We start from the raw sequence: 17,888 nt of genomic DNA on the forward strand, positions 1-17,888 counted from the left end.
GCTTGCCTAGGAAGTGCAAGGCCCTGGGTTCGGTCCCCAGCAGGGGGGGGGGGGGTGAAGAGCGAGGCCAGAGGGAGGCTCAGTGGCCAGAGGGAGGCTCGTCTTCTGATTGCACTTCCAGGCCCAGTCATCATTGACAGAAGCCAGGGAAAGAACTCACAGCAGAAACCATGGAGCAGCCTAGAAGCTTTGGAGACAGACCCTAGCCCTGCAGGCGCTCTTTTGCTATTGTGGGAATCTTTCTGGAATAAGCACTCAAGATGGGAGAGATGTCACATGTCACAGCAGACCCGAGCCAGAGCAGCTCCTGAAAGGCTTTGATCTCAGTCCAATTTGCAATCTCATTTTATATTCTAAACCACAAGGTTGGGTGAACAAGTGAACAAGCCGGACATGGCCGTCCACGGGTTGTTAAGGGCAACGACCCATTGTTTCAGTTACTTCTCCAGGTCGCTGTGTTCCAAGTACAAGTGAAGTCATGCAAGGCAAGCAGGCAGGACAAGCAGTGCTTTAAGTAAATCACTAAATAAATCAATGAATCTAATAAAAAGTCTCTCTCTCTTACTTTATTCTACTTCACAATGTGCTTTCTGCTTCGGTGAACTCTTTTCCTTTTTCTGGGTCTTTCACCTCTGATGGTTAGGTGGGTTTTTTCCAATAATTTATTTTTTTATTCACTTTATATCCCCGTCACAACCCCTCTCTTCCCAGTACCTCCCCTACAAGCCCTCCCCCCACTGCCCCCTTTTTCTCAGAGAAGGGACCCCCCCTTGGGAACCACCCTACCCTGGGATATCTAGTCCCAGCACTTCAGTTCTTTGTTCATACTTGGGAAGAACAAGGCCTCCTCAAAGGACAGCCTTTGGCTCTAAAACCCTCTAAAACAGGACCTCTGCCTAGGTATGACTCAACCCACCATAGATCAGGCCCTCCAGGTTAACAATGAAGATAATCAGTCTCCCACAGGCAACCCCCAGTCGCCATTGTTTCACTGCTACTCCACATTGTGTGTCAAGTTGACAAAAGCTAAGGGCCTCCTTACTTATACAAGGCCAAACCCCTTAATTACATTGCAAGAGCTAAGTACCCCATCCAACACACACACACACACACACACACACACACACACACACACACACACACACACACACAAGGATTTAGCATTGCTCTGCTTCCTTTTACTTTTGCGACATTTGATGTGGATCCTGATTTTGGTTCTTAACCACTTTGAGGCTCCGGCTCTGAGGAGGGGGAGGGGGAGGAGAGGAAGGAGGAGGAAACAGAGCCTGACTTAGCCTGCTCCCCCAGCACCTGAACAGTGTCTAGGCTGAACAGATGAGTGAAAGGGGGAATTGATGGAGCCAAGTTTGTAAACAACAAACAAAATGATGTGATGGCTGACAGTGATGGCTGCTGTCACAGCAGGGCAAACGAATGCAAATTTAGGGGGTAGGATCTTTCTAAGCTGCTAGGAGCTCCTAAGATGAATTGTCTTTCTTTTCTCTTTTTCCTACTTTCTTTCTTTCTTTCTTTCTTTCTTTCTTTCTTTCTTTCTTTCTTTCTTTCTTTCTTTCTTTCTTTCTTTCTTTCTTTCTTTTCTGGGGGTTTACTTGTTTGTTTTTCCAGACAGGGTTTCTCTGTGTAACCCTGGCTGTCCTGTAATTCAGACCTGTAGACCAGGCTGCTTGAGGTGTGCATCCCCACCACTCAGCTAAGGAAACATTCTTGACACAGGGAATAGTGATGGTTGTGAGAGAGGGGTTTTCCTAACGCTAATATTTGAAACAGGAAGATCTACCCTAAATGTAGGCCACACCTTCTGGTGGCTGCCACATAAAAGGACACGGAAGAGGGAACTGCTTTTCGCCAGCTGTGCTCACTCTTGCTGGCAAGTTCATCTTGTGTTGCTGCAGCCAATATCAAATCCAGGGTCTTTAGGATTCCAGACTGAAGACCAGCAGCTCTCCCAGAACCGTCCTGGATCCAGCACCAGACTGGAACTTCGTAACTACATCCAGCACCTCGCACAGAACAATTATTGATTCTCAGCCTTTCACTTGTGAGACAGCCATTGTTGAACTACCTGGACCACACTCTGTAAGCCAATCTGATAAATCCCCACTTTATATATATATATATATATATATATATATATATATATATATATATATATATATATGTTAGCAGAACCAGTTGTATCTGCCATGAATCTGGAGTGATTTGATGGGGTTATTCTTTTGAAGGATTCTCAAAGCCTTTGCAAAACTGAATTTTTAGATGTGTCAGGCAAACCAGGAAGTCTCCTATAGCTGAGAATTGCTTAGGTGACAAGTCTTTGAAGACAACCCCTAGATCAGAAAAGAAGTGTTGGTATGTGGAAATTGACTTGCTAAAAGAGCCTTTTGTGTAACAAAGAGCTTCTAGGAAGATGTCAGTGTTCAGTCCCTAAGAGGCAGATCCCCCTGATGCTGAGAAGCCCAAATCCATCCTGCAAAGTATCTCTTCCACCCCCATCAATGATCCCATATGATATAAAACACCACACACACACACACACACACACACACACACACACACACACACACACACTCTGACTAATATAATATTGGTAGGACAATCTCATAGGATTCTTACAAGAAATGCCAGCACCAGATTGGAACTCCAGTTTACCTTCTTAGAGCACCCCCAAGTTGTCTGCTCCCCACCCCACCCCCTATTAGTACTATGGACAGCTGAACAGAGACTTCCTCAAAGGGGAGGGAGGATCCAGACAGGCTATCTCTCTGTACAGCCTTAAAGTGCTCCACACCCGAGGCAATCGGTGCACGGCAGTGGTGGAGGGAGAGCTTTGTTAAGCTCAGCTAATGACTGAGCACACTAAGGAGACACAGCTATATCTAATGGGAATAGCGAGGGTCTCTCACTCTTGGTCTTGATCTCCCATGTTGCATGCTCAGGGGTCATTTAATATTTGTACAACTTGGGAATGTTGGATTGGTGGGGAATTTCTTCTGAAAAATTTGTGCCTTCTCCCAGGAGTGCTGCTTCTAAGCTCCCCCAGGCAAGTCCTGAGCATACTACTTCTCCTGCTTTCAGGAAATATCCTTATCTGGCCCCACTATGCCCAGGAGGTTGTGACTCACAAGAAGATGCCAAAGGCCTCCTTATGAGGCTCCACTCCAAGATAGCCCTGTGCTTACTCAGGAGCACTAGAATGCAAACAGAGTAAATGTTAAAAGGTAAACAAGATGCAGAGGGCTAGAGGACTTGGCAGCAGATCAGATCGAAAGCCTCTTCCTACCACAGCCCAGCAACTGTGGTGTATAAGACTGGGAGCCACATACGATATGGCCCTTCAGAAAAAGAGCAGCAAGGTTAGATGTCTGGAGTTATCTCTGCCCTACACAGGGGCCTTTAGTGATGGACAAAGGAAGAATGATGAGGATGAAGAATTAAGGCCTTCCCTTCTTAGAAAAGTTCTGTCACAGTTGGTTTATCAATGATGACTAAAATTATGACCAAGAGGAAGTCAAAACACGTGTCCGGGACAAAAATGATATGATCTATGTTTTAGAATGACATGAATCGATCCCTGCTACTGAGTTCTGAATAAATAAAGAAGTACTCTGACTGCCAGTCAGTCAGGATACAAGACTCTCCCAACCACCATGCCTGACTCACTCCTTCCCAACCAACTCCTCATCTCCTGGCCACTGACAGGGCTGACCCCCGCCACTACCACTCTATACATCATCTTGTCAAGAGACCGACTTAGGGCAGTGTCTTGAGGAGATGGCAGGGGAAAAGTGGAGGCCCTTCCTCACTCAATTGCCTACCACTAATGTGCTTTTCAGTTCTGCAAATCTCAGGAACAAAGATAATTTCCTGAAGCTATTCTTGTCTCTAGTTTGCCTCTGTGAGTCTCCTGGCATATTGCATAATCGTCTGAGGAGAGGGCACAACTGTGTCAAGACACTCTTTGGTCCAAAACTCAATGTAATAAGAGAATGTCTCAGGGGCTGGGGATTTAGCTCAGTGGTAGAGCGCTTACCTAGGAAGCGCAAGGCCCTGGGTTTGGTCCCCAGCTCCGGAAAAAAAAAAAAAAAAGAACCAAAAAAAAAAAAAAAATAAGAGAATGTCTCCAACAGAAGACAGAGACCAATATATATATATATACTGTTAGACACTGACTGCTCTTCCAGAGGTCCTGAGTTCAGTTCCCAGAAACCAACCACATGGTGGCTCACAACCATATGTAATAGGATCCGATGCCCTCTTCTGGCATGTCTGAAGACAGCTACAGTGCACTCATATACATAAAAATAATACATTTGTCACACACACACACAAACACACACACACACACACACACACACACACACACATATGAGATAGAGGGACTGAATAGGGAGCTCAGTAAATAAAGCCCTGACCACACAAGCATAATGACTTGGAATCTGGGTCCTCAGACCGTATGTGAAAATACAGGCGTATGTGGTGGCTGCCTGCAATCTAGCACTCAGAAGGCAGAGAGGGGACCCCTAGTACAATCTGGCTATCTAGAGTAGCTGGAATTGGCAAGCTCCAGACTCCTCGAGGAGCCCTGCCTTAGTAAATAAGGAAGATAACATCCACATTGGACTTCAATGTCCAGGCTCTCGTGGTACGTCCATATCTACTGGAAATGGCAAGTATCATGAAGCCAGCACTGGCGCTTGACTGTTTCAGCAAAGCTGAGCCAAACACAGAGATTGCTGTCATGCTGTCTCTTGCTTCTGGTTTTGGTGTCTGCATGTGACATTCTTGGGGGGCTTTCTGTATTACGGTTCATTTTATGTCTTTTCCCAAGAAAATTATGTCTGACTCTCAGAGAGTCCTAAGCGTACCACCCCTTCTGCTTTTGGAGAAATAACCTCATCTGGCCCTATTTGGGAGTCTTCCCTGTACCCTGGAGATTGTGATAAGCACAAAGACACTACAATTTCTTTATGAGGCTATGGCTCCCAGATCTTCTTGGTACATCCATCCCTAAGCAAATTGAGAAACAGAATAATCAAAACAGTATAAACTTAGAAGACACTGACAAGCTCCGACCGACCAGAAGAATTGGTAACAGACCAGAGGCCTCCTACTACATGCTCAGAGCTCCCTGAAAATGTAGCTTACAAGATAGGGGATCAATGGTCTGTCCTAGAGAAAAAGAACTCAGTAATAAAGTTAGATTAGTTCAAATAACCTTTCATCCTACTTAATATCATTCATAGATGTTTTAAATATATGAGAAAAAAGTTAGATATCAGGATTTGCCACTCATAAAAAGGCTGGCTCACATAGGCTATGGTTACATCATTTAACTAGGAAAAAAATTATTTTCTTTTTGTTTTTTGAAACAAGGTTTCTCTGTATAGCCCTGGATGTCCTGGGACTCTCTGTGTCCACTAGGCTAGCCTCAAACTGGAGGATCCACCTGCCCCTGTCTCTCAAGTGCTCAGATTAAAGGAGTGAACCACCATGCATAGCCAAAAATACTTTCTTAAACAAATGAATAGATTTTTTAGAGATCATGGATCTAAATATTGGATTGATAACAGAGATTAAATAACAGCTTTTACTCCTGAGAAGGTTCTCAGACTCAGGCTGACTTGTAAGTAACATTTTGTTTGGCTTTTTTTTTTTTTTTTTTTCCTGGAGCTGAGGACGGAACCCAGGGCCTTGAGCTTGCTAGGCAAGCACTCTACCACTGAGCTAAATCCCCAACCCCGTAAGTAACATTTTGACCACAAGCGTTAATAATACATTGCTCAAAGCATAGTGATTCATCTGGACTTGCTCAGACATTTTCTATTTGTCTGTAAGGGGAGGGTCCCTAATTGTTTCTTGATTGGGTCAATAAAGACAGAAGAAGCTAATTGTTGGGAAAGGATATAGGGGCAGGATTTCTGTGTCCCCAGAGGAAGAGGAGGAGATGAGATAGAGAAAGGGGGCTTTTGGGCCAGGCTTTGGAGAGAGGAGCACGGACACCGTTAGAACTGGTGGTGGCCTCCGCCACCAGAAGAATAAGATAGCTGATGAGTTTAGGACAATAGATTCTGTGCCCAGTGCTTGTGTTACCTGGCTGGTTTTCAAATATTAAGGCAGTCTGTTGTTTTCCATCCATGGTGACTCAGGTGGGTAGGAGAAAGCGGGCCACTGGGGCATTCCATTAGTGAACCGTGAGCGGTGAATCCTCTCACGTTCTCGGGAGGGACGGTTGTTGGGCGGTCCTAGCAGCACGGGTGGGATCTAGGAGCTAAGTCGTGAAGGGCGGTGGCACTGGGCAAGGAGACCAGGCTAGGAGTATGCATGCTTTTTAAAATTACACACATTTGTCTAGTGTATTGAAATTAAGAATAGGCTGCAGCATATTAAATGCATGCTTCAGCAGAACAATTTAGATTCTCTGAAATTGGGTTATGGTTCTGATACTAAAAACCAAATCTGTTCTATCTGAACTTGGTAACTGTAATTGAACCGGCGACCTGAGACCTACAGTGAAAACTCAAACACGTGTCCAGGGCCAAAATAATATGATCTGTATTTCCTGGAAAATCATGAGTCTGGCCTTGTTTTATGAGATCTGGGTAAAGAAGCAACCTGATTGCTCGTCAGAGCTGCAAGATTCCTCATCTTCTCTGTCTCATTCGATCCTCTGCTGACTACCTGCTCTCTGCGTCCTGGCCAACCCTGGGGCTGGCCTCTGGCACTCCCATACATAGGTACCTTCCACATGTGAACACGCGCGTGCAGCACACACACACACACACACACACACACACACACGCATGCATGCACACAGCCATATAGATGACATAATAAGAAAGAGAATTGTAGAGGTGGCCCCATGGCTAGGCCTGGAGAAGGCTTCTGAGAAAAGAGGTGTCTGGGAGCAGCAAAAACAAACTACTGACTCGAGGTCAAATCGTGGCTCTGAGCTTCCCGGGCCTCCTTTCTCTTTGTTCTGCATTCTTTCTGATCTGCTGCCTCTGAAGATCTCCAAATAGTGCTCTCTCTCTCTCTCTCTCTCTCTCTCTCTCTCTCTCTCTCTCTCTCTGTTCTGCTTGATTCAGTTCTCTAAGCAGTTCTCTCTTGCAATTCTAAAAAATTCCCTGGATAACTCCTCTCTTGCAGACCATAAGCCCATGGTCTTTACATATCAATCCAGTCATTTATTCCAGGTTCCTTTTGATTTTCCTATGAATCAGCATCCTGTGACCCAGCCCTTTAATTCTTTGGAGACAGCAAGCACACATTTCTTTTTAATTTTGCAAAAGAATTCTGAGATCTACCTGTCTTGGTTAAGGACAGACAATAAGCTAGCTGGGTGGGACCCTGTCCTGAAATTACTGTTTCTACCACACCTGGGCCTGGACTTGGGTCCCAAGCTGACTTTGAACTCAGTAATCTGCCTGCATTTTGCATATCGCATCTTTATATTTTGCATAGTTGAGAAATTATGTATTTTCTAACTTATGTATTTAGAGTTCTTTCCCATAGCCTTAAGGGCTGTTCTGAAGGTCCCAGCATTTACCACTTTGCTGAGACATTACCCACACTTTGGCCTCCCACACTTGTGCTATCTCTGATTATCATGGAGTCATTAACATTAACGGGGAGGAAATGTCTTGAAGGAGTATAAGATATCATACAAACAAGTCTTACACCTACAGCAGCCATAGACACTCGAGGAGGCCCACGTCCACTGACCCTGTGCCAGGAACAGGGAGCATTTCTTTCTATCCCCAAACAAGGCCATGCCAGACCCAGCAGGACCTAGATTCAGTTCTCAGAACCCACATCATGATCACAACCTTCAGTTCTAGGGTATCTGATGACCTCTTCCGGCCTCATTGGGTACCCAGCATGCATGTGGTACTGGTACACAGACATACATGCAGGCCACCATTCATATTCATAAAATAAAAATAAATATGTCTGCCCAGGGCTAGCAGTACACACCTTTAATCCCAGAACATGGGAGTCAAAGGCAGGCAGCTCTGAGTTCAGGGCCAGTCTGGTCTACAGAGTGAGTTTCAGGATAGCCACGGCTACAAAGAGAAACCATATCTTAAAAAAAAAAACAACAAAATCAATCAATTTAAAAAATAAGGTCTGGAGAGATGGCTCAGAGGTTAAAAGCACTGGCTGCTCTTCCAGAGGTCTTGAGTTTAATTCCCAGCAACCACATGGTGGCTCACAACCGTTTGTCCTGGGATCTGATGCCCTCTTCTGGCATGCAGGTGTACATAAACATAGAGCACTCATAAAATAAATGTTATTAAAAAATAAAATAAAATGCTATTCTAGAATAAGATCTTTAACAAAAGCAAAGGTAGTAATGAAGAGTTAAGCAAAATTGGCTGGGTATGGTGGTGCTTACCTTTAATCCCAGCACTCAGGAGGCAGAGGCAGGCAGATCTATGTGAGTTTGAGGCCAGCCTGATCTATACAGTAATTTCTAGGCCAGTCAGGGTTAAACAGTGAGAATCTGTCTCAAAAAAAAAGTGAGTGGAAAAAAAGGGTATGACTGTAGGCTTAGATTTTTCTAAACCTTTCTTTTTTTAAGGTTCTAGAACATTTTACCCTCTTCTAGCCTCTCTACCAGAGGTAGGGGGGAAATAAGGCTTACAGGAAAGGGGAGTTATGGGACCTGTTTAAAAGTAGTTCTTTGTGGCAGTTCCACTCTTCATTGTCAGGACACCAGCAGTCCATCTAACAGCAAGCACCAAACAGGAATCAGCAGCAACGGCTCTATCCAGCAGAAACCACAAGGCTCTGCTGAATCAGCACTGGTCAGCAGAAGTGGAAGTCAACGGGAATACCCCGAGAAGTTATTTGGTGTGTTTGCTCTACGAAGTGAAGACCAGTGAAGACCAGAGAGGCATTGCAAGGGGTAGCAATGCAAAAGCATCCTCTCACTGCCTGTGAGGTTCTATTAAAAGTTTACTACACATCACTCACCCTCTCAAGCGTCTGCTTCAGCAAAATGTCCTTTCACAAGACAGCTTCCGGAAAAACATCAAATGACACAACTGAGTTTCCAAAGAAACCGGAAATTTCCACTTCATATGACACACACAAAAAAGGAGAAAATTCAGCAGATTTTTTTTCTTTTTTCTTTTTTTTGGAGCTGGGGACCGAACCCAGGGCCTTGCGCTTGCTAGGCAAGCGCTCTACCACTGAGCTAAATCCCCAACCCCTCAGCAGATCTTACTGCATCAAATTTAAATAGATTAAGCTCCTGGAGTATAGGCATAAATCAGCAGGTTGATTATAGAATAACTGCATTACTATGACACATTAGTCTTTTTCTTGTGACATGTCTTTTTGAGTTTGCGGTCAGTGTCATGATGCCTCATGGGATAAGTTAGGAAGTATCTTCCTGACACAGGTGACACAGGTTTTGAGTTTTTGTGACCTTTCTTGTTCTAGTTATGTTAGCCCTGGGTCCCAAAGTGCCTGATACTCAATCGTCAACAAAAGTCACCCTGAGACAGTGGCTCTGAGTTCATTGTTTCACGACAACAAAACTTAGGGGCACAGATTTTTTAAAAAAACTTTTTGATTCTTTGTGGGTTTCACAACATGCACCCCAGTCCTGCTCATCTCCCCCTCCCTTTATATCCACTCCTTGCCCTTGCAACACACAGACAACAATAGCAAAAATAAACCATAGAAAACATCTTGCCATGGAACCTGTGCTATGCCACAGTGTGGCCCACAGGATATCCCTCCATCCACACATCTTCACTTGCAAATGTTCACTGAAGCAATGAGTCATTGGTCTAGTTCAAGAGCTCTGGTTTCTGTGAGACTGTATGTATATTAGATCCTCCCTGAGACTCTTCCCAGTTATCCTGTTGTTGCCCTGTATCGTGGCAATCCCGCAATTTTGGATCAGCAGGACAGGCCCTTTCCTAAGTGAAACCATTTGCAAATGATGTAGATTTGGACTGGGCCAACTCAGAGCTCTGGATCTGGGCCTGGGTGGTAGATGAGCTACCCTGCCCACTCCTTCCTTTATCTACCACCAGGGCAAGCTTTCTAGCACTACTCCAGCTAGGCCACATCAGCAGGAGGCAGGGTCAGCTTTCCAGTTCTCATGCCCTCAGGGCTGGCTCACTCGTGTCCATGCCTCCAGAGCCAGCTCCACTCTGCTGCCCTGTCAAGATGCAGGGCCCACTCTCCCAAGTACTGCAGCTTGTGAGGGGCTGGGCCAGCTCCCTCTCTCATACCCTCTGGGCTAGCTCACCCGTGCCTTCACCATTGGGGCCAGCTCCACTGTGTTAAGGGCACAGACTCTGACAGAAGCATTCAGAAGCAAATCAAACTTTATTAAGAACCTTTACAAGAAAATAAGATTAAGGAAAATCAAGAGAGTAAGAGAAACTCCCAAGAGTGGGAAGGACTTCTAAGACAGGGAGAAGCCTTCAGACTAATTGGGCCATGGCAGAAACTGAACAAAGGCTGAGATAGTCTCTGTTGAGATTAGAGATTAATTTTCTGGCTATCATGGGCAGAGCCAATGGAGGGCCCTCACTAAGGAGCGGCTCAGTCATGATGATTTTGCAGTGCTCGTGTTCAGCCCGCACAGGGGTGGTTGAAGCCCCCTCTGCCCACTGCGACTCCAGCTTTGACCTTGCAGTCAGCTAGCTGCTTGTCACTTGGCGAGCTTTACACCCTCTGACCTTGCAGGTGTCTCAAGTGCTGTTAATTACAGTGAGCCTCTTTGTTCTTACAGCCTGTGGCTCTGCGGGGGCAGAGTTTTACTGTCCCAGCCATCCAGGTGCAGCTACCTCATATTCAGCTCTATGTCTATAAGGTGGTGGGATGTAGTCTCCTCTATTTACTTGGAACTTAGTTATGTTAGCTGCATTCAAAGCGAGGAGAAAAGGAAAGACTGTAGGGTGTTACACATGTCCTCTTTGGCGATGAGCAGCAATGTGGAAGTGTAAAGTGGGTGTGGGGTATGGTGGAGGGGCTGCTGCTGGCCTAACACGCTGCCCTCCTCCTCTCTGTCTAGTTTGTTACCTCATAGCCAGCTATAAGCCCTCCTGTCCATCTTCCTTGGTGCTCCAGGCTGTGCTGTTAGTCTCTAGCATGGCCTCGGTTCTCACCGCAGCATATGTGAGCCACTGGCAATTATCGTGGGCTCTTTCCCCTTCCTACGTCAGAGAGCAGCTAAGTGTGTGTTGGTCCCAGCTTGTGTATGTGTGTATGTAAACCTGGGGAGAGTATTTCGGTTTATAGCCCATCAGCAAGGGACTGAGACAGAAGATTGCTCCACAGACATCAGGCCAATCTGTTGGAGGCAATTCCTCAGGTGAGGTTCTGTCTCTCCAGGGGTCTAGGTTTGAGTCAGGTTGACAAAACTAACGATGACAGCGACAGTTTGAACGCCTGCCAACCTGGATGCCTCTCAGTTGTCAGGCCTGTTTCCTGAGTCAGTCTCTGTTACACAGCTCCACAGATTTCCTGTGTCTTCTCCAATGAGTGTTGACAGTTTGTAGCTCAAGGAGTTTGTTCCTCTAGGTGTCCTGCTGTGTTGGCCTTTAATTTGTTCCCATGGGATCTCTCCCTTATACAGAAGTTAAAGCTTGGATCAGCTCTCTGGAAGCCAACAAAGCTGACTGGAGAGGAAGTAGAGACAACCGTCCTGGAGAGCAGGCAGCCTTCCATGGCAGGCACAGCAGTGGGAGCATCAGAGGCAGAGCAGCAACCCTGGGGTCAGGGCTCCACCCTGTCAACCTCCCTCTGGTTTGCCCTCCCTGATGTCATCATATTTAAAGGAGGCTCACTGAAGTCTGTTGGGGTGACTTTTCCTGGGGAGACATCAATAAGTATCTATTCACCCTAAATAGAGCACCTGCATTAGACTAAATAAAACATTCCATTCAGGTCTGGCTTCTTGGAGTTACATACAGGGAGAGTAAAGTTGGGAGGTTACAGGGGCTCTGACACTCTCCAAAGGTACTAAGGTACTGCACACATGAAAGATGCCTTAATGGTTAAGAATACTAGGTGCTGGGGCTGGGGATTTAGCTCAGTGGTAGAGCGCTTACCTAGGAAGTGCAAGGCCCTGGGTTTGGTCCCCAGCTCCGAAAAAAAAAAAAGAACCAAAAAAAAAAAAAAAAAAGAATACTAGGTGCTTTTGAAGAGAACCTGAGTTTTTAATTCCCAGCACTCACGTGGCAACTCACAAATGCTTGTAACTCCAGTTTTGGGAGATCTGCTGCCCTCTCTTGGGTTTCTTGGGCACTGCAGTCATATGCATATACATATTTGTAGGCACACACAAAACGCCCATTCAGAGCCTGCCCCACATGTGGCCCATACAGCCACCAAACTAGATAAGATGGATGAAGCAAAGAAGTGCAGGCTGACAGGAACCGGATGTAGATCTGTCCTGAGAGACACAGCCAGAATACAGCAAATACAGAGGCGAATGCCAGCAGCAAACCACTGAACTGAGAACAGGACCCCCGTAAAGGACTGAAAGAGCTTGAAGGGGCTCGCATCCCCATATGAACAACAATGCCAACCAACCAGATCTTCCAGGGACTAAGCCACTACCCAAAGACTATACATAGACTGACCCTGGGCTCCAACTACATAGATAGCAATGAATAGCCTAGTAAGGGCACCAGTAGAAGGGGAAGCCCTTGCTTGGTTCTGCCAAGACTGAACCCCCAGTGAACACGATTGTTGGGGGGAGGGCGGTAATGGGAGGAGGATGGGGAGGGGAACACCCATATAGAAGGGGAGGGGGTGGGGCTAGGGGGATGTTTGCCTGGAAACCGGGAAAAGTAATAACAATTGAAATGTAAATAAGAAATACCCAATTTAATAAAGATGGAGAAAAGAAAAAAAGAATAAAAAAAAAAAAAAGAAAGGTAAAGGGGTTGGGGATTTAGCTCAGTGGTAGAGCGCTTGCCTAGGAAGCGCAAGGTCCTGGGTTCGGTCCCCAGCTCCGAAAAAAAAGAACCAAAAAAAAAAAAAAAAATTACACTTCCACAGTGAAGTTCATCACCAAAGGAAGTCAGAACTGGAACTCACACGGGGCAGGAACCTGGAGGCAGGAGCTGATGCAGAGGCCATGGAGGGGTGCTACTTGCTGGATTGCTTCCCCTGGCTTCCTTAGCATGTCTTCTTATAAAACCCAGAACTAATGTAAGGGTTCATGATTTGCCGAAGAACTCAAATAGTATGCAAAAATAAAGAGCATTTACTCTGCAGAAATTACCAGCATGCAGGGACAGTGAGATTAAACATATTAAATGCCATTTTCATTTGAGGGCTAGTATCTACCTATCATATTTGAGTTAAGCAATGTTTTTTGTTTTTGTTTTTTGTTTTTTTTGGTTCTTTTTTTCGGAGCTGGGGACCGAACCCAGGGCCTTGCGCTTCCTAGGTAAGCGCTCTACCACTGAGCTAAATCCCCAGCCCTTAAGCAATGTTTTTATACTAAACTTTACCATGCAAACATGAAACAGGAAACTAAAGCTTTAACTTATAATTAACTGTATCAGTTTTTAGCCTATCAATCCCTATTAAGTTTGAGCCTTAAAAGTCAGCTTTGTATTGAAGCTCTTCTAGTATTTTAACCCAAAAACGTACTGTTGTTGTAAAAATATAAAAATAAAAGGGGTATTGTTGTCTTTTACCTCGCTAGGTCTGACACCTCAGCACCCCAAGATATCTGCTAGATATCTTGGCGGAAACACATCCCAACTCCATGGTGGCCCAGTGTCTCTTGCCGCCACACACTTTCCTACACTCAAACTGTCACATAAAAGGACACACAACATGGGACTGGAGAGATGGCTCAGCGGTTAAGAGCACCGACTGCTCTTCCAGAGGGCCTGAGTTCAATTCCCAGCAACTACATGGTGGCTCACAACCATCTGTAATGAGATCTGGTGCCCTCTTCTGGTGTGTCTGAAGACAGCTACAGTGTACTTATAATATCATAAATGAATAAATCTTTAAAAAAAAAAAAGAACACACAACACGATAATCTTTGACCCAATTGCTAAGATATAATTGCCCACCTAAACATGCAAAGCCTGGTACCATCCATCCCTTAAGAACATTAATATCAACCTTTAAAGGTGCAGCGTGGAATCTTAACGTCAGCCTCCATTGTCCTGCCGCAGCTTCTCTCCCTCTTCCTCCTCTCTCTTCCTTTCTATTCCAGTCTCCTCCTCTTCCTTCAAACTTCTCTCCCGCCCATCCTTCCTTCTCCTCCAATGACAGGCCTCCTTCTATCCTGTACCTGCCCCTCACCTGTACTTTACAAATTCAACGGGGAGAAGGTTCTGGTGAAGTCACCTGATTCCTGAGTAGTGACTAGGCAGCTGTCCCCGGGGCAGTGGAATTAGCATCAAAATGCAGATAACTTCAGGGCAAACCACAACAACATACTTCATAAAGAGACTTACATAACAGAACATAACAGTTTCCCATATGGTTTAGATTAGGCTGAAACCAGTGTCAGGACAGGAAAAGGTTAAAAAGTTGGAAAGTTGCTAGGCCCTTGACTGAGAGAAGTCTTACTTGGGCTGCTGGAGCATTGGCAGGGTTCCGAGCCAGGATGAGAAGTGGGGTTTTGTTGGAGCAGGAGGTTAGTGAAGTTGCCTCTTGGTGAGGGGTGGGAGGAATAGATGTGAGCAAAGGCCTTGCTAGGACTTTATTGGGTCCAATGGATATCCCTAGAACCTGTCTAACAACTGTCTGACAGTGAACAGAATTCCTCCATATGAGCCCCCTACTCTCTGATGTAATCTCAACCCCCAAACATAACCCATATCCCGTCCTGTGGCCTGTTTTCCTTTGCCTGTGAAGCTGAGTGTCAGGGCATTGCAAGGTAGATTTGGGTGAGAGCTGTGAGCAATAGAAGTCTGAGAAAAGCGTGTGTGTGTGTGTGTGTGTGTGTGTGTGTGTGTGTGTGTGTGTTCCATTTCTAACTAGCTTGATGAAGTCAGATTTGAAGGAGGGTTCCCAGTTGATGGAGCCTATGCTTTCACAACCCCATTGTAAACAATTTAGTGTGAGGCTCCTCCACAGCCTCTCTTGTGAGCTTGGATATTCTGGACACACATAAAAAATACTGTCCTTGAAGGTATTTTTTTCCCATAGGGATTAACAGATAATATAGCAAATCTCCTGGGTCAGAGTGCAAGCCTGGGAACCAAGTCCCTAGAGGAGCAGTGAGGCTGACCTGGTGTCTTAGTTAGGGTTTTACTGCTGTGCACAGACACCATGGCCAAGGCAAGTCTTATAATGAACAACATTTAATTGGGGCTGGCTTACAGGTTCAGTGGTTCAGTCCATCATCATCAAGGTGGGAGCAGGGCAGCATTGAGGCGGGCATGGTGCAGGCAGAGCTAAGAGTTCTACATCTTCATCTGAAGGCTGCTGCAGATACTGGCTATATCTTGAACCCACATTAGGGGGAAGTCAGCCTGTATACACAAATAAAGCTTGCTTTAATTTGGCCATGAAATGGGTTGGTGGTCTTTCTCCTTGAGTCTATAAGATTAACATAACCACTAAACCAACAACTCCCAGTCCCAATTCACAATGACTCTCCAACTTGAAGTAGCCTAAACATTCATCAATAGATTGTGACAGGGCAAGGCAATGCAGAGGTTCCCTCATCTTGCATTCTTGCTGGGCCATTTCAAGTTTAGCTAGAACTTGATCTCTTTGATGGAGAATCCCATAGAGAATTATCCAGATCTATTCTAGGACCTGAGGCCAAGATGCTCCAGCTTCCTCTGTTAACTTCCTGTTTGTGCAGAATCTCCTCTAACTATTGCCTTCTGTTAAGCTGCTTGCTTGTGTAAGCTCCCTTTGCAGCTGCAGAGTAAGATCCAGGATATAAGTTTTGCTTTTAGATAACCCTTGGGGCTATATTTGATCTGGATTACCTAAATGTAGTCCCAACTTCTGAAATAAAGACTTTCCTTCCTTCTTTCTTTCTTTCCTTCTTTCTTTCTTTCTTTCTTTTTTTCTTTTTTTCTTTTCTTTTTTTTGGAGCTGGGGACCGAACCCAGGGCCTTGAGCTCCCTAACCCCTCTTTCTTTTTTTTTTAAGATTTATTTATTTATTTAAAGTACACTGTCGCTGTCTTCAGACACACCAGAAGAGGGCACCAGATCTCATTACAGATGGTTGTGAGCCACCATGTGATTGCTGGGAATTGAACTCAGGCCCTCTGGAAGAGCAGTCAGTGTTCTTAACCGCTGAGTCATCTCTCCAGCACCAAATACAGACTTTCAGTTGGTTATAAACTGTGTCTAAGTGGTGTTTTCTGGTGGGCTCTCTCTATTATAACACGGTGTCTCATGATCACCTGTAACTACAGTCCCAGGGGATCCAAAGCCCTCTTTTTGGTATTGTACTCATGGTACATGTGGTGGTACGCAGTAATACATGCAGGCACTCACACTTACACATAAAATAAAAGCTAACAGTAACAATAATACTCCCATAATATGCATCTAAAGATGCGAACCCAGGACTGCTCGTGTACCTCAGTTGGAACTTTTGTTCCTAGAATGAGTCTGGCCCTAAGCCTTGATCCCAAGACCAAGTAAAACAGGCATGGTGGCACACAATCTGAGCACTTGGAAGGTGGAGGCAGGAGGTTATCCTCCGAAACATAGCAAGTTCTGGACTAGCCTGGGCAACATTTGGTGCCAACGGCACCCTCCTGGCAGCAGCAGCTATCCACCAGTTGGCTGTCCACGTAGCTCTATGGTCTAGCCTTTTCCAAGCCCTTTGCATGATAATGGTGATAGTAATGGTGGCAGAAACAAGAGAGAGGAACAACAGACTGTCTCGCACCTTAATCCTTTAAGCATGGCGTGGGGGCGGAGGCGGGGGCGGGGGCAAGGTAATTGCTGAGAGTTCAAGACCAATGGGAGCCTCACAGTGAGTGCTGAGCCTGTCTCCAAACAAAGCACTAATTTAGCGTTGTACTTTTGTCGTGTCGAAGCAGCCAACCTCCATCTTGGGCTTGAAGCCATCTTATAATGAAGACAGACTAGGCTCAATCTTGTTTCTGATTAAGCCTCTGTTTCTCAAGGATTAGGTTATGCTCCCCCTGTTGTAACCTTAACGGCAACTGGTTCTGCACTGCCTGCTCCCAGGGATCAGCCATGTCTTTGTTTCAAAGATTATACCATTTTGAAACCTTACTTCTTTTTTTCTAAAAGGTTATTGTGGCCACCTGTTGTGTCTACCTTGTTCTGGTTCTGTAACCCCAACTCGTTTGCCTTCCAAATGCCATTTGGAAAACCCTTATCCTTGAGCTATTAAAAAAACAAACAAACAAACCTAGTCTTCCTCACATCCAATGCTGACTTCTTGAACACCACCTTAAGGGGAGGCGTCCTGTCCGTCTACATGGCCATGGTCATTAGGATCTATGGTTTTCTCCTCCCACTTTGGCATTAGGAGTTGGACAGCATTAGGAATTGTACATGGTTTGTGCTCTTCAACTCCTTGGGGTCAGTTTTACATATTTGGCTGAAAAATAATTTATTTTATTCTTTGAAAGCTTTACCCATTCCTGGATATTGATGCTATTTCATCCACATTTCCTCCAACTCCCCAATGCTCCCTCCTTCCCAGCTTCATATCCGCTTTATTTCTCTTTGTTGCCATTCATCATCCCAAGCCAGTTAGAGCTGCTCACACGCACGTGGGTGTGATGCCACCCACCAGGGAACTAGCCACCTACCAACAGTCACATCCTCCCAAAGGACAGTGACCCTTCTCTCCTTCAACTGCCATCAACTGTCAATAGCTCCTCTGATAAGGGTGGGGCCTTGGGGTCCCTCCCA

The 17,888-nt window shown here is 45.5% G+C and overlaps 1 long non-coding RNA gene across 3 annotated transcripts in view; it reads right to left on the reverse strand.

Annotated features, from left to right (window-relative positions):
• LOC108350345 (uncharacterized) overlaps window positions 1–17,883 on the reverse strand; it is an 18,633-nt gene extending 750 nt beyond the window's left edge. The window contains exons 1-2 of one of the 3 annotated variants that reach the window (XR_010065156.1): window positions 17,786–17,883; window positions 15,349–15,500 (exon numbers count right to left, since the gene is read on the reverse strand). This is a non-coding gene — a long non-coding RNA (uncharacterized LOC108350345). Of the gene's footprint in view, window positions 1–14,139; window positions 15,501–17,608 lie in introns of all 3 variants that reach the window. The other 2 variants (XR_010065157.1, XR_001837069.3) reach the window with 2 other exon arrangements.
• Between the last annotated feature and the right edge of the window lie 5 nt (window positions 17,884–17,888).

Source organism: Rattus norvegicus, chromosome 3 (genome assembly GCF_036323735.1).
Source record: "Rattus norvegicus strain BN/NHsdMcwi chromosome 3, GRCr8, whole genome shotgun sequence".
Taxonomy (NCBI): domain Eukaryota; kingdom Metazoa; phylum Chordata; class Mammalia; order Rodentia; family Muridae; genus Rattus; species Rattus norvegicus.